The sequence below is a fragment of the Argiope bruennichi genome, chromosome 11 (assembly GCF_947563725.1).
Source record: "Argiope bruennichi chromosome 11, qqArgBrue1.1, whole genome shotgun sequence".
In the NCBI taxonomy this organism is placed as follows: Eukaryota; Metazoa; Arthropoda; class Arachnida; order Araneae; family Araneidae; genus Argiope; species Argiope bruennichi.
In genome coordinates, this window is record NC_079161.1 from 6,759,276 (window position 1) to 6,786,989 (window position 27,714).

Sequence of the window (27,714 nt, forward strand, 5' to 3'; positions counted from 1 at the left end):
ATTTAGTATTTCAGTTATTATGTCGATCCATTTCATTTTGCATTGTATTTAATTCCGGATATCAATTTCAGAGCTGTGATTGTTTTACCTGTTCTTATATAAATTTGCCTTTATATTTAAAAGTTGTGTCGCCTTCTAAATTTATACATTAATTGTAACACAATTTCTACATTGCCTACTTCGAGAAAATTATTTTTTCTTAGAAAAGTGTGAATTTCATCACACTTATTAACTTGTATGAGCTTAAAAAGAAATTCTTGAAAGTTAATTCTCATATGGATGGAAAATATTAACTCTGGATATAAGAATTTTTCATTAAATCATGGTTTGCGGGTTGATTTAACACCGTTCAAAAGGTTTCTTAATAATAAAAATTAGTTTTATTTCCTTTAAACATTAAAATTTGTTATGACTTCAAAATTTCAATTATTATGTTGGTCAGTTTTATAATTTTATTTTGTGTTGTACTTAATTCCAGATATCAATTTCTGAGCTGTTATTATACATACATATATATATAGAGAAAAAGTTTCGGAAGTTGTTTCTAATGCAATTTGAAACTGAAAAGAGCTTAAAATTTCTTATAAAGTATGTTTTTAACAAGTGAATTGATTTAAATCTGATTTCATACTTATGTATCCGTAAAAATAGTTGAAAGCTGAATTTTTTACTGTAATAGCAAAGAAATAAACACTCCATTTAACGGACTAATCCCGCAGGTAGCATACGTTGAATCACAAAAAATATTTAAAATAATACCACGCTTGAAATTTTGTTAAAGATTTTTTTTATACAACCCTTAAGTATCCGTTAATATTAGATTCACTGTTTCAATAGCTAACTGCGCTTTGCTGTTAGCTTTAGAAGTTAAAGAAACTTCAGTTCAGATTAGACTCGAGGTTACAATTTCAACCACTCTTAGGATTTTATTTATTGGATTAATTCGCAATGAACTAAAAGTTTTTAATGGCATTTGAATTATTATGCTATTACATTTAATGGTGTTATTAAATTTAATTATATAATTATACTGTAATTAAGGAACGATCATTTGCAGCTGCCCGATTAAATCAATCTGTCTTTCATTTGACTTATATATTTTTGAAATGCGTTCAAGTAATTTTATTCTCCATTCTCTCTTAATATTCCGATTAACATTTCTGCTTTATTATATATATGTATGACTACTGACTTAATAATAAAGATATTAATGTGCTTGCTTTAATACAAATGCAATGATATGAAAAAGTAGATAATTTATTTTAATAAAATTCCACAAAATCAGATGTTGTGCTGAGCGAAGCATTTTTGCATATTTTTTTTTCTTTTTTAATATGTAGGAAATCAAAACTGTTAGTTAATGGAATTTTCTGATAAAAGAACACTCATTTTCAATTAGTTGGGCAATGAATACCTGAACTAACGCTGTAACAAAGAACTGTTATGCTGTAATATTTTAAGATGTACATTATTATTTTCTATTGAAAGCAGAAATTTCTTTTTTAAAGAACTTCTTATACACTTACATTCTAAATTGACAATTATTTAAATATTTGACTTTATTCTTCAGTTCGATAAGAGCGCTACTCTATTTTTCCGTAATTAATAACAGACATAAAATCAGTATAACCCGGTGACATTTGTAATAAGCTTGGAAGTGAGGCTTTAATCTATGTTTTTATTTCCACATTAATAAAGAAATTATTGCCATTCATTGGCCTATTATCATTCATTTCTATTTGTATATCATTGCAGAAGTTTTTAACATTATCCTGTTATTAATTTTTCTATTAAATACGTTTCACAAACCTTGACCACTTACATGTTTTTTAAATAAAAAAAAAAAATGAAAGCTTTTTCTAGACTTGAATATTGTTTTAGCATTAAATACGGCTTTAAAAAAAATTTATATTTTCAATTCTGCCCGCGGATTTTATTCTGTCATTCTCAGAACATTTAGTTAAATAAACCACACTTTAGTTCATTTCTTTCTTTTTTTTTCCCAAGATATAAATTTTGACATTAACATAGCTTGCTCATTCATAAAAAAAATGTAAAAAATTATTTAACTTTCTAAAAAGTTGCATAGTTTGGTAAATTTTTTATTACCATAAAACTTTCGGAGAAATTGAATAAACAAATTATTGCACTTTTTTTTAGTGGATGATTACATTTCTTTTCTTTATTACATTTGATTTCAAAATAATTTTCCAATCACTGGATTTTAAAAAAGATTAATTCGTGATTAATAGAAATCGCCTACGCATCAAGAATTAGTAACAGATAGGCTGACAGGCAAAAAAAAAAAAAAAAGACAGCAGATTGACAAATTGTTCGGGCAATTATTCTCAAATAAAAAAAAAGGCAGTAGATTTATTCAAATGTCTAACTGTAAGAAAAGACATGATTGATTAAATTACACAGTAAATTGGATATCTGACATAGTTTTATAACGTCTCATTTCCTGTAATCTGTGAGATTTGAGAATTAACTGATGTGGGAAAAAAATGACCATATTAAAGCAGAAACAATTTTTACGTATGAAATTGAAAATTCACAAATAATGTGTATGTTATAGAAATCTGAATTATGAATAAATTCTGCACCTAAATATTTTGAAAGGTTAATAGAAGTTCGGAGATAATTTTTTTAATGAAAATTAATTATAGATGAGATACTTTATGGATAGTGTTGCCATATTTAATGAATAAAAGTACTATAAATATTCTAAATCTTCTTACTTATTTGTTTTCGAGATGTTACTGGTATTTTTTAATAAGATTAAACATGAATGAAATTTTGTTTTTCTAATATCTCATGGGAGAAAATTAGATTTTAACCAGCTTAAAAATACCATTTAATTCACAGTAAATTTTCGAGAAATGATGGGACTTGAAAATTCAAACCACAAATATTGCCATGTGTAAGTCATCAAATTTAATTCAATCATTCGATTAACTGTAAAGTTCGGGAAAATATTGAAATGACGTATTTCTATCTGCAAACCCTAGTTTGAAAATTCTGGTACGTATGAAATTGAGGGGAAAATCGATTTTCAAACAAAAATCGAACCAGTGTACAGCGTATAAAAGAAGGCTATATCTAAAAACTAAATAGGTCAAAAATTAAATTATAATTTTTCTTCCTTCAGAATAATTTTCACTTCATTCATTTTTGCTCACGAACTCTGTAATTTTAGTAAGAAAACAATCCAAAACAAAGTTGGATTTGATAAAAATCAGTTAAGAGAAAAACCAAGATATCTCCTGTTTCGTCCTCTGTCAGCAGGATATTTCCCTCGATAACTGAATTTCTTTCAACATGTAACAAACGGAACTTGCTCTTGAGTGGCAATTTTTGATTAGAAATTCGTTTTATTTATTTTTTTATTTCTTTTTCTTTTCTTACTTTTCTTTTTCATTTGTTTTTAAATCGTAGTGTTTGAATTTTCACAGTTTGTAAAACTACCTTAAATGCTTTTTATATGAAAATAAAATAATTACTACTCATAAGAGTTATCTACAAAATTTAAGTAAAATGACCCTGTCTTAATACTGGAGTAAAAATACGAAGAGTAATAACGTGTTACCATTTTTGATTATTTCTTTGTAACTTTTTCATTTTTTAATTTTTGAGAAATAACATTACTTCCGAGATTCGAAGGAACATGGAAAAAAAATACCCAATGTTTTCTTATTTGAACTCTTCACCAACAAATTAATTAAAAAATTAGTAAAAATTAATTAAAAAATTAAGTAAAATTGCATTTTGCAAAGTTTGTCTGAAAATCAAATTTTCAAGGGATTAATAGTAAAAATAATGTGGATTATTTTCTAAAACTAAAAGCATAAATATTAAAAGGATTCAATTATTTTTGATACGCTTTTAATAAATATCATTAGAATGGGAAATCATAAATAAATAATGTTTTTTTTCGTATAGAATGATTATAATTTTGTACGATTTAATTTTCTGAGGGAAAAAATACCCAAGATGTAAAAACATTTTAAATGTTATAGAAAACCATTATATTTTGTATCTTTTATCTTTCAAAAATACTCAAATAAACTTTTTAAAAGAAAGTATTTCGGATGATTAGAATTGAGAAAACAAATTGATACAAAATATCATTTTTTAAAAAAATTCTTAAATAAAAGTATAAAAAGAAAAATGTGCCACTAAATATTACAAATGTCTTAAATTTCAAAATGGAAAAGTTATGCTTTTTTCTTTCCAGTTTTTACTATATCTTTTTTTTTTCAAAAATATATGTTAATCAATATAAAATCTTTTTAAATACGAAAATTATCAATATATCAGGACAAAATATTATATTATATTTTTTCTAAAATAATGTTACGAGGGTAAAAAAAAGTTTTCTTTTCAAAATACAATATGTCTTAGAATTTATTAGAATGAATAATATTTTTATTCAGAGAATTAGTATATCATGTTCTTTATCCTAAAAAATCACAATTCGGACAAATCAACTCCTCAGTAAGACTTAACCGATTGTTATATAGTACACTCCCGAGTATCCGGCTTCCGTACTAACCGGCCTAGCTCTCTTTTATCGTAATTAAATGAGGAAGGCAAGGCGTCTATTAAGTCATCAATTAAAGACTTTTTAAAAACTTAAATACTGTAAATTTATCTTAGGGTTACCTTTTCAGATCTGTGTAATCATTTATCAGTGATAAATAAAATCAGTTTGAGTCAATTTTCGTAAGAATCAGGCCTATGATTTACGTTAATGCTTTGTTTATGTTTCCTGCATTTAAGTTGTGCTTTACAGAATTGATGTTAAAATGTGAACAGTTTACATTCTTTAACTTGCCTTTTCTCTAATAAATTCTTGACAAGTGCAGTGCAGTATATAAACATATATAAAATACCAGTACAGGGCCTTCTATTTTAAATAGACACGTTACCGGCAACTGCTTCTATGATTCACCGTACCGCGGTTGCGTTCCCTTTGAGATAAATGGAGGAGGAAATAAAATATGTATTATATCAGTGAGTTTTGGTATAAAAACTTTGTCTTCTGGTATTGGTGAGCAAAGAAATGAATTCATAGAACTCCGATCTATCCGGCTTGTTTGTTTTCCGGCCCGTCCTTCCGCCACCATTTGGTTGTATGGTCAGGAGTGTATTGTATTCTAAAATTAGAAAACGAAGCATTACAGTTTCTGCATACTAATACTTTTCAGAAGATATAATTTTCTTTGGACTTTCAAATGATCAAACCTTCCTTTTTTTAATATTCTTCCTCTTCATATCAGCCTAGCAAATAAATGTCAGTGCATTGATATTTCTCCTGCCGAATATTTGTCCGCAGAAAAGGCAGCCTCGTCTAGACATTCAAAGCATTCCTATCTTTGAGACGCTAATGCTTGAACTTTATCTAAAGGATGCACTTTTCGATAGCAGAGTCTGCCTCTGACGAATCTCCAGGTAATGAGTATGCATATTAAAGAGGAAATACGTTATGAATATTAATGAGCGAACTCGGGCGATTCAGTTGAACTCAACTAACGGGAAACAGTGTTTGGAAATCATTGTTTCGAACACTTTCGAAGATACGGTGTTTGTCTTCATTCCGGTCTTCGGGACTCTGCTTGTTTTAATGTTTCAAGTTATTCAAAGTTTGTATAGCATGACGATTATTTTTAAACTTATTTATTTAACCGGATTGGGTTCATATTTAAAAAAGAGAGAATTTGGTTGTCGGTTTTTAATTCACTAAAATTCGAAATGTTGTATGTTTGTGTCTTCTTGTATGCTGTTTATATTTCTAGAACTCAACTATCATTTAATCGATTCTTTTAATCAAATTTTTGTTGTAGAATAAGAAAAAAAATTCCAAAGATTCCATGAAATTTATTATTATAAATTACAAAGAAAAGATTTAAAAAGCAAAAGAATAATTAAAATAATTTTAATTTTCAATATATTAATACAAGTGTATTTTTAAAAAGTAGCTGCTTTGGTGACCAGTTCGCTCACCAAGATAATTGACTTTTTAGGCTATTAAACTAACAAAACAGGAAGCGTTTCTTTTTTAAAAAAATATTTCATACAATAATTTGCTGCGACTGAAACACATGAATTCGATTAAAACAATTTGTTGCAATTTACAAAGTGTATATATTACAAAATAAAAATCTTTCTATGAATTTAATGACTAGCAAAAACACGTGCTTGAATGTTTTGATAAAGAGTTTGAATTCCGTCTTAGCATTTAAAAACATTGTCTTAGATATTATGTCAAATTGAATTAAAAAATGTTATTAAAGTTAAGGGGAAAATTGTACGAAAATGAAATTTATATCATAACTTTTTTTATTCTTAAGGTAATTTTTTATGATAATTGTTTTGGGAAATATGAGTATCCATTTCAGTAGGAAAGTCATAACGATTACGGCTAGTGTTGAGATTAATATACGGACGTCAAAATTGAAGCATTTTGGAACGATTTCTTGCCAAACATAAACGTGACAATTTTAAAAGCCGTTTGTTAGAATTGTCTGGTATACATCCAGTATTGCCGACTTTTAGAGAATTTTTGGGTGACTGGCACGATATTGATGGGTTTGGCGAGAAACCATACATAAATCGTAAATCTTATAACGTCTAAGCATGATTTGGCAACGATTAAGCCTATTTTTGCTCTTGATTAAACTTTTGTTTGAAGCCTATTTCTTGATTTCTTTTATATCGCCTTTCGTCTGATTGAATGTCCTCTTTGGTGACATGGTGAACTATCTCCAGAATACTTCTAATATTATTTTGCATCTCCATTGATTGGCTAAGTGAAGCGTTTGATTCAGTAAGCTATAAAAATGTTCAACGAATGAAGCAGTCTGAAATTCGCATTATGTTTTGCTTGTATTTGATTGTTGCCATTCGACTATTAGTAATAAGCTCGATTTCCATGCCACGTACCTTAGCGTTTAATATACTATATAGATTGCTTTTATAAAATTTATTTAAAGTTATGGAGAAGGCATTCATTAAATTGAATTTTGATTATTTTATCTTTTTATACACCGTAATAAACCGTTTAAGAATTATAAATAAATTCAATTTGGAATAAGATATATTTATTAATGTGATTTATAATTTTTTATTATTTTCATTCATTATTGTATGATCTTAATCTGATTAGTTTAATAAACTCGAAATATTTTATAGAATTTCAACTATTGTAAGAAAATGATTCTTTAATTGGAATCTTTTTTTTAAATAAAGAACAAAATTACCTTGTTAAAATGAATTCTTTCATCTATCTTTTGTTTTGTTTTAAAAGAAATTATTAATTTTTAAATAATTATTTACTTTTTGCTTTCTTTACTGGGAAAAGGACCAATTTTATATAATAAGGAAATAAATCATTCTTTATCGTTGCTGTAATATATTAATTCGCTTTCATGCCTCATGCAAATATAGAAACAAAACTAATTTCTTGCAAAAGCTATTGGCAGCTTTTCAATCCTTACTAGGATTGCAAATTCTCCCTTTAAATCTACATTTATGATTTACAAACTTGTTTACAAAACTGCAGAAAAAAAAATCTCAAGTGCATACTTACAAATACATATTATAACTTTAGTGCATAACTAAATGTTACGTATCATCCTATTTTTTTTTAATCTCATTCTATTTTAAGGAATGAAGAGGTGGATTCTATCGCAAAATCAGCCGTGGAATATAATACATGCTTTAACTGAACTGCATCAGAAGATATCTTTTCTTGCATCAAACTAACTTCTGATAAAAAGAACTTCTGAAAGCTATAAGCATTGCAAACATTTTTAAAAAACTGGGATAAACTCCGGATATTTGAATCATCTTCAACGAGTAGTCAGAATTTCATTCTATCAATTCTATCATTTGTGCTGGAATTTTTAGCAGGACCGGAATTTTCACTGAATTTAACATTTTGAACAAACTAGCGTTAATACATGCAATGATTCAGTCTATTTTATTACGTTGGTCGAGATATTCAATATAGTTAGTTTTGGAGCAAACTAGAATCAGCAGCCGTCAGATTCAAACAACTCATTATTACAATTTTAGAAATAAAAAAAAACAGTGTACGTCTTTTTCCTCCGATATATCAAATATTTTGAGATTTATTAAATAAAATCTTTACGTGAATACGGGATAGTAGTCTTTGCAGTTAAAAACATCATTGTCTCAGTCTTCTATCAATTTATAAACGGTCCTTTCCAAAAAATTAATTGCTCGATCTGCTAAGAAAACAACGAATTTGCTTTTCTTTTCTTTTTAATTTTAAAGAATTTGTATTCGAAGTATTTAATTATTTCTTTGCAATCTAAATACGGACTCGATGAATCAAGAAATATTTTATTTTCCCGTCTGTTTACTCTCTAAGTATACAAGTTTCAAAAATTATCTAAAATTGTATTTTTAAGTAATGATTTGATTTCAATACTCATTTGTCGTCTTTATTTACATTATATCAAATTTTTATTTTGCTATTATATTATCTAATGCAAAATTTTTAACGTATTGTATATTTTCAGTACCATGAAATTGAAAAAAAAAATGTTCCCTTTTAATCAGCTTATAATAAAACAGCATGGTACTTGCATGGGTTTTATGCAAGTTTCTTAAAGCATTTAAAATGGAATAAAATATCGATATAAATGTTTTTTTGAATATGTTTATCGAAAAAACTATATCACGCATTTAAATATTACCAATTTTTATTTGATTGTTTTTCCAATTCCCCCCCCCCCCCTTCATTTTAAGGTTTAAAAATATTTTTAGGATAAATAATAATACTTTTATAGCGCTTCAATGAAATACAAATAGTTTTGATATTTTTATACAAATGTCTAAGAACATCCGTTGTTAGTAGTTTAGATTAACGGATTCCACTTTTTAAAAATTATTATTCCATTATTTTTTTTCTATGCAGTTAGTTTTCTTTAATATTATAAGCATAATATTTTGCAAATCTTAAGATTATAGTTTCTTGTATTTAATTCTTTTTGTCGCATGTGTCATTCAGCTAACATTTCATTAAGCACTGTCATGTACAAAACAAATGCTTGGATATTAAATATTATTATACTTTGAAGTTTAAAATGACACTGTTCAAAGAATCGTAAACATTAAATTGTGACATTCAACTGGAACTAAAGATAATCATTCGGAATATGGCTATTTTATAAAATTTCTATAAAGGAATTTGCTTTTTTTTTAAAGACATACTCATTTTTACAGCATTTTGTATTCTTTCGAAACATTTCAAATTAGATTAGATATTTTATGCATCAAACTATTTTCTTTAAAAATGAATCAGCAGAAGTGGTCTACCTGAAATGCTCGCGCATACTCTCATACACAGGTCAAAATTTTATAAAAATCTACATTTTAAATGCCAAACCTTTTTCAAATTTTATATATGCAACTCTTTATGTCTTGTAGCTATCGAGTTTAATTGTACACAAACAGCCAGGTGGTAGATTTCCTTTGAATGGGTTTCCTTCAAAATTTGATAAAAGTCAACAAATTTGATCTAAAGTCCATATAACAAATTTCATTTGTCTATCTGAAAGAGTCCTTTAAATTATCTGCTCACAGACAGACATAATGTCAAAAAATGTGTTTTTGAATTTCAACAATTCCTTTTTCGAATCGAATCGAATTCTCAGAAATGTGGCAATTCGAAAAAATCTTGCGAATTCAAATTTTTTTCGCGATTAAAATACACGTGATGCTTCTGAACATAATTTCCTATGGTTTGTTCACCTCCCTTATTTCACTATAAGGTTGTTGTTCTATTACATCTATCATTTCTTCCTCTTCTGACCTCTCTCTTCGCAATTTTCCTGTGACACTAAATGCAACACCATAGTTTAGTTCAGTTTTATCAATATCCCGTTTAAAAGCAACACTAGCGCTATTTTCGGACGGACCTCGTAATTCTGAACCGCGGTCAGATGATGAGGTGTCACCTAGCAATACTCTCTCCAAACTTCTACACCACACCAGCGGGAGGACGTTTGGCCCGACGGATTTAATATGCATCTGACCCGCTTACACGGCGGTTATTTGGTGGAACCGGGTCTCGAACCTGAAACTCTCCGTTTCCGAACCCGAGACCTTGCCACCGGGGCTTGTGTTTTTAAATACATATTATTTGTGAAAAATATTAATGCCGTGTTATTTTAGTAGCCACCAGTTTTATCTATTGTTTACATTAACATTCATAATGAAATTCAATTCCTTGATATGATATTATACTAAATTTTTTTGTCTTAGTAATGCATTTCAAATTGCACATTGTCTTTTGTGAATAGTACAATTTCATCTTCTCTTTCTTTATGCAAACTTTGTCGATATTAAATAATCTTTCAACAATGAAAGAAACTCTCGTGATTAAATATTTGATGATGCACCGAAAACCGCAACTGTTTGCATTTTATTGCAACAATTATTAAAATTTATGCAAAAAAAGGAAAAAAATTATACATGAAATTGATAACATTAAGAAGATAATTTTTTTAAAATCATTTTTGTGCAGTAAATATTTTAAGAATTATTGGAAAAAGGCCAGTATTTCGTTTACTTTTTAATTAGAGTTCTAAAAATCGTTCTGAAGTGCTCACCAAAATATATTTCAGCAAAACCCTACCACACTATTTACCAAAGTATATATGTTTTTAAAAAACATTCGTGTTTCTAGGTGTAATAGGTCTAGCCTATAAAGCGACGACACGGAAGCATTCGGCTTTATTACTCGTAATTAAAATTGCATGAGCAATTTATACGCAATCTCTGTTGCCTTCATCATTTGCAAAAATAAGTATCTACAGCTAAATTTTTGTATTCTAACTTAAAAATGTGAACTCAATTTATAGTATCAAGTTATTATTATTATAATATTTAACTTGACTTTTTCATGTTTATGAAGGAATTTGTAATCGCCGTTTTACTGTTTTGCTCGAAGATTGAAATTTTGTAAACTTGCGTATTCTCGGTGGTAATAGTTTATTTTAATATTTTCAGAACCTAATTATCAGTTGATCGATTAATATAATTAAATTTTTATTCTGTATCAGTAGCGCTACCTGATAGTTAGGATGAGAAATAGTGTTTTCATGATTCTGTTTTATAAAATAATATTTTTAAAATTCTGCCATTTTGTACATTTAAAAAAATATGTTAAAATTTTTTTAAAAAAAATTCTACTTTAAATGCTGTTGTTCACTCGTCAAACTAATCATCAAATCAATTGTTCACAAATAGCTAGTGATTGATCGATTTAAATACATATTAATATATGATATGGTGAGGCATTTTCTATTTCTATGCATTTATTAACATTTGCTTAGTGCATTTTTTAAAGGAAATGGAATTCTAGATAAGAAGTCGCCAAATTTGGTATCTCTTGAAATGAATAGAAATGAACACAACATTTTAGCATGATAAAATCCGCTACACGGTAAGCCAACTGTCTCTTTTTCGGCCTGCCCGTAACAAATTACTCAATTACCTTGATAAGTAAAAAGGATAAGAAAGAAAATTTCGGTCTGACTCCGCAGACCATCCCCGCGACGCCTCGTATAAACAGATAAAGAATCCCAGACATCGTATGTCTGTTTTGACTCATCAGAATAGAGATCCAATGCAAAAGACATCTGTTGTTGTTTCGGGGGAAACCGTGCTCTGTGTGACTATATGCATTGTTAACTATATTTAACAAATTCTTTGTGTACTATTTTCAGTATGGCTCGTTTTCCATTCCATGATTAATGAATGAATTTTGCATATCTAACATTGGCATATCTTACATTTTAACAGATAACAGATTGAAAAATTTGACGCTCATCGATGATCTTACATCAGATTTCTCTTTTCTAAATCATTGCATTTCTTAGCTCTTGTTTTCAAATGTTTATACAAAATGAAAACGGTCAGCCCTTCAGTAGAAATTCAAACACTGTTCTGGTACTAAAACGATACTCCACATTCCACCCTTCTCGCTCCTGTGCACATAAGAAAGGCAATTAGCTACTCACTTTGAAACAGAGTTACAACTCTTTTGTAAAATCTGCATACAAAGTTTCACCTTCCTGGCTTGGTGAGTTTCTGAGCGTAAATTGCTCACTGACACAATTTCAAAAAAATGGTATTTTGGAATTTTCTGCCTTCTTTCTGCAGAAACATCTGTAAGTTATTTAGTTTAGCTTTAGAATAAATTCATCCGAATATTCTGGAGGTGATTTTTCAAAAATTAAATTTTAAATCAATCATATATAAAATTGGTATTTATTTGAAAAAGACGAAATGTACAGTCGTCAAGAAAAAACATGGAACACCTCTGTAACTTTGTTATTTATTATCGCATCTTCGCACAATTGATGTCGATGGAAACGGCTTAAAGGGGCGTCGTGATCGACAAACTGATTAACCGACTTAATTAACATAGTTCATTAATTACTATCTCAAAAAAATTTTCATTGCGAAAATCGAGATTTTTTTTAATAATTCGATTCGGCAGATCTTTTTACATATGTGTATCAAATTATCAAATTTCATTTCGAAATTTGCAATGTTCTCGAGATATATTTAATTTTGTTTTCTGAAAACTCCGTCCAGGAACATCCAATCTACCGGGGACCATATATTAAGTAAATGTCATTTTTTAATAGAAAAATAGGAGGGTTTTTTTCACGTTTTTATTACAGGGATTTCGAAGGAACAAACAACATGACTCAGGTTTATCTATCAAATAAGTGTGATTTTCCAAAATATAAATATTTTTTTTCTTTTTTCTTTAGATATCTAAATATTTCCATTACTTTTAAAATCATCATTTAGGCTTTTTTTAATGGATCCCGTCCTAAGAAATTAACATACATCTTAATTTTTATGGCGAATGAAATACTTTGTTTAGCCCATTTTTTTCCTTAAAATGTCGCTGATTGGTGAGATGCGAATACCGTAAAGACATGTTTAGCTAATGAAGTTATCTGTTTTTATTAAAGGAATAGACTTTTATTTCCAGGGGAAAAAATTATTAATCGGACAGAAGATTTATTAAGATTACTACTTTATGCTATTGTTAAAATGGCAAAGGGATGGACATTCTTTCTTTTATGCAAAGCAAGATGTAATCAAGACAAATAAATACAAGCAAATTGAGCTAAGCGCATTATCGTGTTACAATATCCCGAACTAGAGGTTCGAAAACTATGTTTTTTCATAAATGGAATTACAAAGAGAAATTTTTTTTCATAATTTTGAGAGAATCATTTTACGGATATTTTAAAAATATTCTCAACCTAATTAAATTTATGAATGAGTTCTCAAAATTAAATCAATGACTGTGTAAATAATAAATCTTAATTAATTTTCTTATTTTAGAGTTAATTAATGTATCGAATGGTAAGAAATGATTCGGATTTCCTTTGGATCTCCATTTCATTTACATGCAAACGATAACTGCAGGTAAAGAGTAAAATGTAACTAAACATTTTTACTATGAATCTGTCTTACAATCAAATTTTATATCGCCTATGTGCAAAAAAGCATTTATTATTTTTTTTAAAAAAGAAAGCAAAATTCTTGTTGAATTAAAATTGACTGATCTCAAAATAAATTTAATATTTAATTAACTGCGATATTATAATGGCCGTTAAAGCTCGTGCTTCATGAAAAGTAGATCTATAAATATAAATAAATTTAATATACGTTCCTCAAAAAGTGGACATTGCATTGTGGGTATTATACATCTTTTGTGAATATTTCGAAAACTCATTAGGATGTGAGCACAATTTTTTGGATTCTGGGATTTTAGCGCTTCAGATTTGCTTTCATGCAAAAATTTCACTGTGCTGCAATTCACTTTTTACCCACATTCATCTTTAAAAATTCATAAAATATTTTAAATTTGTGTTATATATGCATTTGTTTCCTGAAAAATGCATATGTAACACAAATTTAATGAAATTATTCATTTGTTCATGAAAAATAACTTTATAACCAACCAATAACTAAAATAATTTTGGTTAGTTGAATGAAAACCTTATTGAGCAGTATATAATACTTTCCGAGATATCACTGAAAGTTCATAAGACTCCTTTAACATTGGAAGCGTTATTTTCAAAACCCTATGTGGTGAAAGCTTATAAGCCAGTTAACAGCTACGGGGCGCGAGTCATTACTTTTGTCTTGTGGTCTTGTCACTCGAACCACAAAGCTAAATAGATGTAATCTAATATGAATTTTTTATTATGATCAGAATCGTAGAAGATTCGTCAGTATGTGGAAAAAAGCGCTTTAAAACTAAATTCGGCTTTCTTTGAACATTTTTTATGTCTTTATCACATTTTAGCTAGATGTATTATGAGCCAAAAAGATGTAAAATGCGTCATTCCCATCTTTTCATCGTGCCATAGCGCTCAATACAAATGCGTTGAGGTAAAACAGCCGCCGGTTCAGTTCGCTTTCTGAGATTCCTTTGCTGGTCATGAAAACGATCATTACAAATGTATAGTTTGCAAATAGTAATGATTAATCGTTAAAAGAACTAAAAATGGTAATAAAAAATTTACATCTTTGTATGGACGTCCTTCTTGCAGTGAATGGTTTTCAACACGTTCTGTTATGAATTGCAGAAATGAATTCATAACAAATTTTCTCCCACATCTGCTGGGCATGTGCACCGGAAAGGGGTCTTCGTAAGTGGGGGCGTTTCGCTTCACTCCTGGAGGATCGGATTTCAAACATCCTGGATCGAAAGATAATATTCGTTCCTCGGATGCATCTGGGGTCGATTGAATATAATATAGTTTTCATCTTCTCAGAGACAAAAGTTCTGAATGCACTCACCTGTGGCTACTCGCCTATCTTGCTTGAGTTTGCTTGCATTTTTTGAGTCCGAACACACTCACGAATAAGCAGTCAATTTTTTGTGGGTCTAGTGATAATTTGTCTAGTAATAAAACCATATGTTAGGGTTTTTTTTTTTTTTTTGTGAGTATGTGGAGTTTCAGTAGGCGTATTTCATCTAAAATGCGTCAGAAATTTACAATTTTGATTTAGAGATCGAAGCAATTTTTCCACTCGCTCTGTTTATGCAATCACAGACCGGCAGAAATAACTTTCGCACTTGAGGAAATTCCTGGAGTTTCATCAAAAACTGAAGGTAGAATTTTTTCTCTTCTTTCTTCACACACCAAAAGGTTATTTCGTGGACAATTTTACTTAAACTAGAAACGTAGTAAATTGGGAAAAAAAAAAAAAAAAACTTTTCACTGCTTAAATATCACAATTTAGTTACATTAACGTCTAGCTTTAAAGCAACACTAGGGCTGTTTTGGGACAAACTAGTAACTTTGAACCGCGGTCAGATGACGAGGGCGAGGTTAATCTAACTAAAATAAAAAAGTTAAGTTGTTTAAATTGAAAATAAATCGTTGTTTTTACAGGCAGGCACAGCTTTGGGAAATCCGGTAGGAAACAACTTTGGGCAATTCTTTTTCCAATTTCTGAGAATCTAAGAATTTAAAACTGCTGAAGTGTGTTCCCCTTGAATTTCTATTGTACTAAAGCAATACGCCGCGTTTCCCACTTCATCGTATAGTAAAGAAATGAGTTAGGCATTCAGACAGCCTCCCTTCCAAATTTGATAAATTTCTAATTTTCGATGATAATTGTACTAAATTTAATCTCTCTGGCTCGCAGTGAGAGTTGTTGATTCCTCGTGTCCACTTGCAGGAAAAAAAGAAAGCAAACATTACGTGCAAAATTTGGTAGAAATTTAAAATTTGATTTCATAAACTAAATACCAGTTTTATCCTTCTAGTTATATTTTTTATTATGATCATCGATACAGGGAACCGAAAAATATTTTTTTTTTTTTTTTTTTTTTTAAAGATTCATTAGTGTAAAATGTGAAACTCCATTGAACCTTTCAAATTCAAAGTCGAGTTTTCGACTACTATCACAGCATTTACATTTCGCATATATATTGCACGCAAATTTTCATTTCGCACACATCTTGCATCAATAGAGAGTAAAACTATTAAAGTTCTTTTCCGGGCATGTTAACAGCTAAACTGTGTGAAGAGAGTTGCTGCCAAGCTCTGATGACACTTTAATTAATGATTAGTTGCAGCTGGAATAAACTCTTGTCCTATCAACTCAGAATGGCCATAAGAACCATGTCCTCCGTTTGCCATTAACTATGAAAATTGTCTCTTAATAACCTCAGCTTTCATATATTGATTGATGTTGTTTATGCTGTTAGATAATTACAGATGTTTATATTTACTCTTACCGATTAATTACTTACTGCTCATACCATGAGCTAACGTTTATCTTTCTGGTGTTAGTCTGTTGAAAGACAGCATACATTATCTGTGAAAAGTCATTTTTCCTATCAGACATTTGGACTCTCTATCATATCGCGATTTTTGTATGCGAAACCAATTAGCCTTTGTCGAATCTGATTGTCATTGTCGTGCAACTATTCACTCTTATCTGCGCCATTCACTGCAGACTGACTTCCCACGATGAATTCCCAGAGCCTGAATGAAGCTGTCCAGTAAAATGTCTTAGCGATAACTTTATCTCCAGTTTAGGCTCCTGGTTTGTGGTATCCAGAGATATAATCCATTGTACTTGTAGTCAGAATCAGTTTGAACAGCAATTAAGAAACGGATTGATGAACAGTTTGATAAAATGTTAAAAATAACTAATCTTTAGAAATATGATCCACAACTTTTATTGATTACAACAGAATCTCTTAACCGGCAGTTGGCCAGTACCTGATAAGAAATTTCTCCGCATCACTTTTAAATAATAATTGCCCGCGTTTTTCAATTCCTTTGTGATATAGAGATGGAACAAAAGACAGTATTTTACCATTAAATAAATAATATCCAAAATATTGTAGATACTTTAGATTAAAATACATAAATATTAATAAAAGCAAAATGAAGCAGCAGTTTAAAATTACCATGCATATCCCCACATGGTAAGCATTTTTTTATATGAAAACATAAATTCGAATGCTGTTTAGATTGTTACAAATATTTAAAAAACTCTTTGTTTAGACAAAAGCATATTTCTTAATAATATCACTGATCTACATCTCCAATTCGAATTCACACCTCTTGAATAGTGTAAAAAATTTGATAATTGACCATTTGATCTGGTATCGGTTGCAAGAGATTTTGCTTTTTAGGTTTTGAATAATTCTCAATTTCTACCATATATACTGCAATAGGGCTACGGTATTGGATGAATATGTTAAAACTATTATAGATGAATATGTTTAAAAAAAAACTAAAGGTATAACAGATTGTTAATATTGTTTCTTCGCTTTTTGTTTAAATGCTTACAAACATCATCAAAAATAATTTCATGCGTGGGAAAGTAAAGGATTTATATTTATAACGCGTTTCACAAAGACTATTTACAAAGCCTTATATTATTTTTATTTGATCAAATGCAATGAAAAAGATAATTTATCAAAAAAACCTAGGAACTTTTCATAAGTAAACTTGGGAAGATTTCATGAATTAAAAAAAAAATTCTCGCTTATCCAAACAACCAAGCAAACGCTTCTAGAGAAAAAAAATTAAATGCAAATCGTTTGTTTTGAGAAGTAAATTAAATGAGCTGCCTGCGAATTTTAAAATAGCGTAAATATTCATAAAAATAAAACTTTCAAGAGAACGCGAATAAAAGAAATGTTCAAATGTTTTGTTTCCGGTGTTATATAAACAGATAAGACTGGCTGCTAAAAAATTAGTAGAAAAAAATATCCTTTGACGCATTTTTAAAAAAGTACAATTGTTGAACCTGAGCAGTCTGTTTATATACGTATAATTGAATGATCGGTTGAAATTTATATAATTCAGACATGCCCCTTAACGGATTAAAACAAAAGTTAACTCATATATTCCTTAGCATTTGGAAGGATTGTGTTATTTAAAATTAAGAATGAAATAGTGGTAAAAAGGTTTTATGTTTTTTCGTCATAACATTTCCGGATACTTATTTCTTTAACTTTAATCAATTTTCAAAATGGATTTAAACTTTATTTATAACAACTCTCATTTTATTTTTTGTTGAAACAGTAAACCTATTTTTTTGTGTAAACAGATCAGATATTCTCACGCTTTTATTAACGCTCAAGTTCAATTATTTTCTTTGGTCATTTTCAGTTTTACATTTTTGTTTTGTTGCATAAGTTACTTGAGCCTTTTTCACTGGCTTGTGAACAAAATATAGAGAAAGCCCTATAATAATTTTTTTTTTAAAATCGAAATCCAGATTTTGAAAAATTCTCCTGAATTCGAAAAACACATGAAGATGAAATATGGTATGTAGACTTTAAATTTAATTTGCCGATGTCGATCAGATTTTGAGTAAAATTCATTTAGAGAAAGTCTATTTGTCCGGCTGTCCGAATGTGTTAATACGATAATTATTAAACGGAGAGAACAAAGTGGATGAAATCTTTTATGGTTGGAAAAAACTCACCTAAAACACAAATCCGATTTTCAGGTACTATTTACCGCATATCAGGGATAAATTGCCAAGGATCACAGGATAGATTCAGTAAAAATGCTAAATTCAGACCAAATGGTAGTATTTTTTAACTATTATCCATTATTTTATTCGGGGAAACATGGATGAATAGCACCTTCATTTTGTTTTGTTTTTTAAATGTGAACTCAATAATTTATCTTCAAATAGTATCTTTTAAAATAATTGCAGTTTATTTAATATGTGGCTTAATTTTACCTTATATCAAAATCTTAACCCTTTCATTACTCTATCGGCCTAACCGGCCGGATGAATTCTGTCCCGACGAGTCAGTTTCTGTTTCAAACAGAGGGTGCAAGATGTAAAGTGAGGACATCCTGGGTAATAGCTCGTTTTACATCCTATACCATTCGTTTGGGAGACATACTAGCCCCTCAAGATAAAATTTACTAGACCTGTTGGGCCGGCATAGTTGTGAAAGGGTTAATGCGTCCACTGGCATAACTTACAAAACGTGAAAATTATTTTGTAGTACACAAAAAACATAAATTCTGAACGAATCTGTTTTCAGTACATATATTTTGAAAAAAATGCCCGATTTCAGTAAAAAATGTTTTTTATATTAATTGCAGTTTAATCATTTCCACTTTCATTTAAAGTTGAAATTTTATGGGAGCAGACAGAAAATGAGAGAGATACATAATGCGTTATGGCTTAAAGTCTTTATAATAGTACGAGTGAATTATATGACTATCAAAATTTGAAACTTAAAAATATTTTGATGAAGAAGCTATTGAAAGACAAGTTACATGAAATATTTAATAAAAATTTTTGACAAGCATTAAGATTAGCGAACCGGCTGGTCGCCGAAGATGGCTAGTACGAAATGAAATCTTATTTAATGAGCTCATGTTAAAAAGTCCATGTCCTGTGAGTCATATTTAGTAAAATATTCTGCAGACACTAACATTTGTTTTTTTTAAAAAAGGAAGATTCATTCTATTGCAAGTAAAATTGCGTGAATTATGAAAGTTTAAATATTACTATCTTAAAAAAACACGCGATTTTATATTACTCCATTGATAATCTCTAAGAAAATTCAGCAATCGGTGCCCGTAGTACCCCAGCCCCCACCCCTCCAAGTCTGATCAATTCAAGATTCTGAAGTTGTTGCTTGCCTTAAAACAGCTCCTCAAAACTTCACAGCTCGATTAAATTTGATCGTGGAAGGTATTCATTTATTTATTTTTCAATTTAAAATTTGGAGTGTTAAAAAAAAATATTTCACAGACTAGGATTCTTTAGCATCAAAGGACTGTATAAAATTGAGACTTCATAATTTTTTCCGAAGCACATTATTGACTGAAACCAAATAAAATATTAGCCTTTACGTCATTTAAATTCTGTTGAAAGTAAATCTAAAAACTGAATTACATTTTAAGATGAATTAGAATTTTTTGAAGTATTACATGAATTATAAAAATATTAGAAATTTTAAATATTAAATTATAAAAGTATTAATAAAAGTAACAAAAAAGTTAAAAAGTAAAAATTATTAAGTTATAAAAAATACTGTAAAAAATAGCACGTAAAGTCTTCATGCTGAATGATTTTGTTTTCTGTACTAATATTTTTAAAAGTTCACATTTTACACGAATTGACAGATAGATAACAAATTAGAGAGATAGACAGTGCAGTGAATAGAATGGCGTTAAGATTTTTCGGAGTTATGAAAATGTGAAGTTGAAAACTATTTTGCTGAAGAAAACTATTAAGAGACCCAATTTTCTGAAATGTTTAGTTGAAAATTTTAGCGACTGTTAATCCGGCGAACAGGTGAATCACCAAAAGACGACTAGTATGAAATAAAAGCAAAAAAGAGAAAATGTTTGAGGAAAACAGGTTAGTTGTAGAGTGTGAGTGACAGATATGATTAAAAGGCGAAAAGGGATTAATAATTAGAAGATGAAACGGAGTTGTTTGAAAATGAAATGAGGAAAATGGATTGAAAATAAGAGAAAAATTGTACTAAAATAGACCTGATGTCAATAAAAAGCTGAGTTTTTGAACTTTGCGATGCTATGAAAATAATTTTCGTATCAGTGTATTCCGAAATAGGACGGGAAAATGCTAAAACATTTTGACATTTCTGCAGGTCGGGGAGATTTTTAATAACGTAATTAATCTTCCCAGGTACTAAGAAATATGCGTGCCACATTCCTCATTACCAGGAATTCCTCACGGTATGAGATATTGTAAAAAATCGAAACAGACAGACATTGGATTACATAGATAATGCCGATTTGTGTCATTCGTTTCAAAGTTCAAGATCTACTTAGCTACCAAATTTGCTAGCTGCTATTTCTCGGTAGTCAATTCTTGCTAAGAAAGATTTTTTTTTTTTTTTTTTTTTTTTTGAAATTGTTGTTGTGAATTATGCACTTGTCATAGACAAGTCCAGTTAAGTCGAGTTTTGTACTGCAGCTTCTGAGGGTAAACGCCTTGTGCACCCGAGGGCGGAAATTTGGTTTCCAGCTCATATGGGGATGACACTAGCTTGCACAACCCCTTTTCACAGGAGCTCTTTCACGCACCTCACAAATAGAACGCTGGGAAACGAACAACCATGCCCGAAACAGGACTCGAATCCCCGACGCCCGGGTCACGGTGAAGACGCACTACCCAGGAGGTCGGCTTTTTGGAATTGTGATTAGATTTTTAATTTATTAAAATAAATTAAAATTAACGTTTTTTTTTTCAATTACTCCTGTATATATTATTGTACGAAAATCCTTTTGACATGTCTTTAAAAATTCATTATAATAAATACAAATTTATTAGAATTCTAATAAATTTCACAAGATATTTTTTAAACACAGTTTGTTTAAGGCAACAGTGTGCAATGTGAATACTTTACCACCTCTCGTGTGACTGAAGAAACTGGTACTCTCTGTGTGAGAGTACCAGATTTTTCAATCCTTCAATAGTTTTCAAAACATTGGGCGTGCTTTCTTTTTTTTTGAGCACAATTCTTTTAAGATAGCATTTTCACTCTAAAATGCATGATACAAAAGCCGTCAGGCCGGGGATGTGACGGCGGATGCAATCAAGTTGGGGGAAGATAAAATAGAGCATTAAAGTCTTAACCCTTTGAGGGGCATTATATCAAAAATGATTTTTATCTTAAATTACAAACTTATAATTTGCAGCTAAAAAAAATTGAAGTCACAGGGGGCTGGAGGACGGGGGGGGGGGGGTATCATATTGAGGCTGACACCGCGCATCCAGCAACATGTCTTGCACTATTCTACAAATACGATGTTTAATTCAAAACGTATTTTATAATATAAATATGTAATAAATTTTTGTTTTATGTAAATACAATAACTTGCATTTACCACGCACAAAATCCACATTTTTAATTATTTATTTATATTACTCAGACTTGCATTTCTCCTAAGTAATATGAATATATATATATATAATTTTATGAAAGCCATCTCTTTATAATATAATAATAAAAACATGTAATATATATTTTTTAGAAATGTAAAGAAAAAAATGCAATTTATTTTTTCTTTTTTAATGTTTTTGAAATAATCTTAAACAATATTATGCTACGGTGTTTCCGACTAAACTTCCGAGTGATAGTGCGACCACAGGGGTCAGAGTGGTGTGTTAATGCGACCAGATCAAGTACTACTTCCAAATGGTTTGTCATCAGGAAGAGGCAGAATGCATCCACTACAGTGAAGTCATCTCTCCTGGCGGCTTGTGGACAAGATTCACGCGATTTCCTCCTATCAAGGGTCGCATCTTACATTCCGATGCCTCCGCGTTGATGCAGTGGGCACTCGTCAGCGCAATTCGATTAGACACCGTTGCGGTGTACATAAAATGAGATCGCTGAAAGTAAAATGATGATTTCGAATATAAATTAAGAAATAAATTTGAATTTTAAATTAGGAATTATGAAACATATAAATGAGACGTGGAAATTAAATATGATGTGCATATGAGGATCGGAAGTTTAATAGTGATCGAAGTTATGGCATTTAAAATTATTCGATGCTGTGAACAGGCATGGAATACCAGAAGTACCTGAAAATGGTTTGGATGGAGAGGTCTATGATTTTTTCCTAAGCGTTTTTTCTGTCAGTCACCAATGGGGCGCGGTGGCCTGGTGGTAAGGTCTCGGCTTCGTAGCCGGAGGGCTTCAGGTTCGAAACCTGATTTCACCGAAGAACCGTCATGTAAGCGGATCTGATACAAGTTAAATCCGTCGGGGCCAAACGTCCTCCCGCTGTTGTGGTGTGGAAGCTTGGAGGGGGTGTGCCAGCTCAGGTATCTTCCTTGTCATCTTATCGCGGTTGGCTCAAAATGACGAGGCCCGTTCCAAGATAGTCCTACTGTTATTTTAAAACGGGACGTAAATATAACTAAACTAAACTGCCAGTCACTAAATTTGAGTTGCTTTCATCGAAACAGGTAGAAGAATTTGCTTGTTTAGCAAGGTTTTTTAATGAGAAATTATGTAACGGATTACATTGCAAAATTTAGGGGCACTGTAAATGTAAGCATAATATAATAAAGAGATAAACAGTTTTGTTAGAAAATAGATCTGTTCTACTAAACTAACGAATAAAGTAAGCAATTTTTCGCGTTTTGAACCACTTACAGAGATTTCTTAATAATCCGATACATCGCTAAAATGCAGCGTCTTCAGAAGGGTGACTAGAATGTACTAAAGAAAAAACAAGTAACTGCTCGATGATTGACACCTGTGACCTCAGCACAATTTAATAATAGGCTATTACTCAGATTTTAAATAATACATTTTAAGCTTTGTTAGAACAGTTTCTGTTTAATTTTGTCGTCGCCTTATTATTATTATTATTTTCAACAAACATAGGATTTCCCATCTGACATGACACCTACAGGATTACTGTACATTATTGAACAGCTTCGTCTTAAACGATGTAACAAAGAGTTAAAACGATATTTTTAAGGGTAGGATGCTTGCTTCTGAAATTTAGAGTCGTTTCTTTTTAGATGAGAGAAAGAACATTTTTATTGTCGACGCCGATGAGCATTGAGCATGGTCTCGGGCCAGACGAATATTGAATGACTCCTTGACAGCAGAGTGCGTAGGAAGTCGGTACGCATCAGAGGAGATTACGTGTGGTTCGTACGAAAAGTATACATTGCGACATGCCTCTGAAGTTAAGGGAGTGTTGCCGGTCAGTCCTGCGAACCACGCAAAGTGCAAACGCAGGTGTGAGGATCTCAAGGCCACGACTACTCGAGGCATCTCAGACGATGTCCAATAAACTTTCAAAATAAGACGCGCTCGCCGATCAACTCATTCAATGAAGCTCACCTACACTCGATTCATTCTTTTTCTGCTGGTGGCAAAGAGGGGTGCGCGCTCTGTGTGGCAGCGCGATGAAAGGCTGGGGGGACGAGGAGATAGGGGGGTTGCATTCCTGTGCCGTTTGTCAAAGGCGCACCCACTGAAAATTTCTGAATAGGCCGAGAAACGAGAAGGGAAGGGGAGGGTGTTCGAAAAGAAAGTCTGGCTATTAATGAAACAGTTTCTTGCCCCCCTTCCCCCGTCTGGAATATGCCTGTCATATTGCCACCAACCTGCTGGAAAAAGATCGAAGTTAACAGACAGACTCGCGCCACATTTGAATAGAGATTTTGTTACAGGGAATTTGCTTACTGTCGAGGAAACTGATGATTTAATAAATGAAAGGTTGGATATTCGGGTTTCTAAATACCGTTTGTGAAATGCGATATTGAAAGTGAAGTCAACTTAAGTAAATCGGTGTAAAAGTGGTGTTTAAGCCAATTCGTCAAATAAAAGTAGTCAAAAGGATTACTGTAAGGAAATGGTGTATCTTTATTTCTATACATGTAGTTTCATTTCCTCGGTGTTGGAAAGTCATAGCCTCCCCCCCCCCCGAAATTTTCACCAATTCTGATCAAAAAGATTATTTTTTTGGAGGCCATCTTGATAAGAAAAAAATTGTACTAGCATTAGTACCGCCGATTTTAGACAATCGCACACAATTTTTGATGGTTGTCTAAAGAAAATGAAGGAAAATTGCTTGTCTGTTTGTATTTAAATAATTACAATTGCATACAACTTAAAATACGCAAATAAAAAAAAAATGATGATAAATAAAAAGTCTTGCGGTGTGGCAACCTGAGACCAAAGTGAGGTTTCCGAACTTTGTTCAGAATTGACTAAAGCTGAAAATTTCGTTAAACCTCGCTCGCTGAATATTTTGAAAAACATATTATCTCTATGAAAGCTAGAAGGATCACCACTGCCAGCTGATTTCAAGTTCAGTTATATTAACGTCCCGTTTTAAGCAACACTAGGGCTGTTTTGGGGCAAACATAAATTTTAATCCTGGTTAGATGACGAGGATGATATCTGAGCTGGAATCCCCACTCTCCAAACTTCCCCACCACACTAGCAGGAGGATATTTGGCCTCGATGGATTAGGCGTACACCAGACACGCTTACACGGCAGTTCTTCGGCGTGTAAGCGTGCCTGGTGTATCACATCTCGAATTTGGAGCCCACCGGCCCAGCAGCCGAGACCTTGCCACGTAGCTTTGGCTGATTTCAAACAGCATAGCAAAATATATCCAATCGATTTTCGAGACAGCGGATGGGTGACAGAAGGTTAAATTAGCTTAATTAATTATTTGTTTAGATGTTAAAAAGGAAGACGCAGTTGGTTTTTTTTAAATTATAGTCACTTTTTCAATATTTTAAGCGAACTACTTATGGTTAAAAGCCTGATTATCTAGAATTTTTATTTAAAAACGAAGTCATTCGGGAATATTTTTGCATTCCAGGGTAAAGAATAAGAATTCCGATAAATCCAGAAACAAAGGAAGTAACAGTCAGTCCCGAAGGAAAGTCAGTTAACAATGTAAAAAACGCCATTGCATTTGGACTCAGACAGGGCAAGTATTTGGTGATTATGCTTATGCAATGTCATCAAGCCTCGTGGTCTAGACGCGGCCCTCGAGACTATAAAAAGCTAATCTTTCACTTTTCAATTCCCCCCCCCTCACACACACACATCCGTGATTTTTTTTTAAATTTAAATTTTTATTTGTTTATTTAAAAGTTAAGTGAGGACGGTTTGGTATACCGACGTTCGCAAACACTTTCTGTCTTTTTTTTGTTTTGTTTTCATTATAACACAAATGATGACAGTAAGGGGGCTTCACTCAACATTGTTTTGCAATCCTGTAATATTTAACCTACTTAACGCAAAACGCTCAACATTTGATTTATAGAGCTACAAGATTTATCACACAATGACTCATTAAGAGAGAGCTTTCCCACGTTTTAATTAGTTTTTTTTTTAATTCATTAAAGATTAATCGAAATTTTTAGCATTTTCTCAATAACGTTGGAAAAAATTCCCATTTTAAATCTTTCAACCAAGGATAATTTTTTAAAAAAAATTAGCTTCTCAGTGACACCAATTTTATGTATTTAAATTTTTTTTTAAAAAATTCTTTAATTTTTAAAATTAATTTTAAACACAATAAATAACAGTGCTTTTTATTATTGAACGAAATTCATCATGCATTCATCCATTGTTTCATTTAATCTTTCGCTCGCTTATTTCATTTATAAAATGCAACAGCTGACGGAGTCGTGCTTAATATAGAAAAACGAAAATGATGAGCCGACACATATTTTAATTTTGTTTTTTTTTATCAGGTAAAAGAAGCGAAAATGTTTTTTCTTTAGATTCTGCTTAAATTTTAAACTATTACAATTTTATATAAATTCCCAGAATTAAAATTGCTCGATGGTTTTGTGTTGTTATAATCACTAATAATTATATCATCATTATAATTATTTATTTATAAAGAAAAAAAAAACAGTTTAGGCATTTTATTGACTTTGAATACCTTAGCCAGTTAAGTACGTTCGACGTGTAGACACGTCAATCCAAATCATCATTTTGGCCCGGTCGATGTGTAATTCTTTATCTGCTTTATTCGCTTTATTATGATTTTTTTGCAAAATTTACTATGCAACCATTTCTATTACAATCGACGTGTATATGCGTCTACGTTTGAATTTGAAAAGGGGGAACTGAGAGATTTAAAAAAATAAATTCCGCAGTTAGCCAATTAAATGGGAATCACACTTCTTATTTTAATTCGGTTTTTAATCGTTGCATTCAAAGTGTAATGTGCTATTACTTTTATTTAAATTACTTATTAAATGAAATATTTATTTTTCAATTAATAATTTTTTTCATAATTGGTTGATTTATTAAATTAACTTATTTTTTATGTATTAATTATTCAGTTAAATAATTAAGTTCCAAAAATAAATCTTTATGACAAATTTCGTTTTAAAAAAATGTAGTTTGCTTTTATTGTAATTTTTTTTTTAAGTGAGTTTTCCTTCATTTGATATTTTTATGTATACCGAGTCCTTATTGTGGTCTTTACAGCCTAGATATCGTTTTCTTTTTTAAAAAAAAATGCTAATAGTACACTAAATGTGAGAGATTATAACTAGATAATTAGAGATTGAACAGAACTGAGCCAGCCAGCCAAAGATAAATAAATGTAAATTAATTTGTTGATTTTAAAGAGATTGTTCATTCGGAGAGTATCTAAGAGCGCACTTTTCTATCAGTTGAACCATTGCCAGGTTTTACACTTATTTAGGTCACCTCAATATCGACGGATATTTAACCGATGTTGACCCACAAAATGCTACTTGGCGTCATTTTCTGAATATTTGAAAATGACTTAAATATAACACAAAATGTGTCATTTCCGAATTTCATTTCGAACTAATACCTTAGAAATTATTTGTCTTATCTTTATATTCTGTTCTATAAAAGAAAGTTTCGATTTCGAAATGCTAATGAATCTCCTAGATTTCCTCGCCTTCGCAAGATACATTTTAAAATTACATTTATCTATAAGCAGGGTGATTCAAAAGCGGAATGATCTGTAAAAATGAAACTTGGCGTGCAATCTTCATATCAAATTTTCGTTAAAGGGAGGTCTGAAAGATATCGTATCAGTCAGCATATGAGCTTATTGAAACCATAATTTAAAACTCCCCATCTGGTTAAATTCAGTTAATTTTTTCAGTTGAATTTTCAG

The 27,714-nt window shown here is 30.7% G+C and overlaps 1 protein-coding gene across 3 annotated transcripts in view; it reads left to right on the forward strand.

Annotated features, from left to right (window-relative positions):
• LOC129957516 (SPARC-related modular calcium-binding protein 1-like) overlaps positions 1-27,714 on the forward strand; it is a 192,656-nt gene that overhangs the window by 682 nt on the left and 164,260 nt on the right. The window lies entirely within an intron of this gene.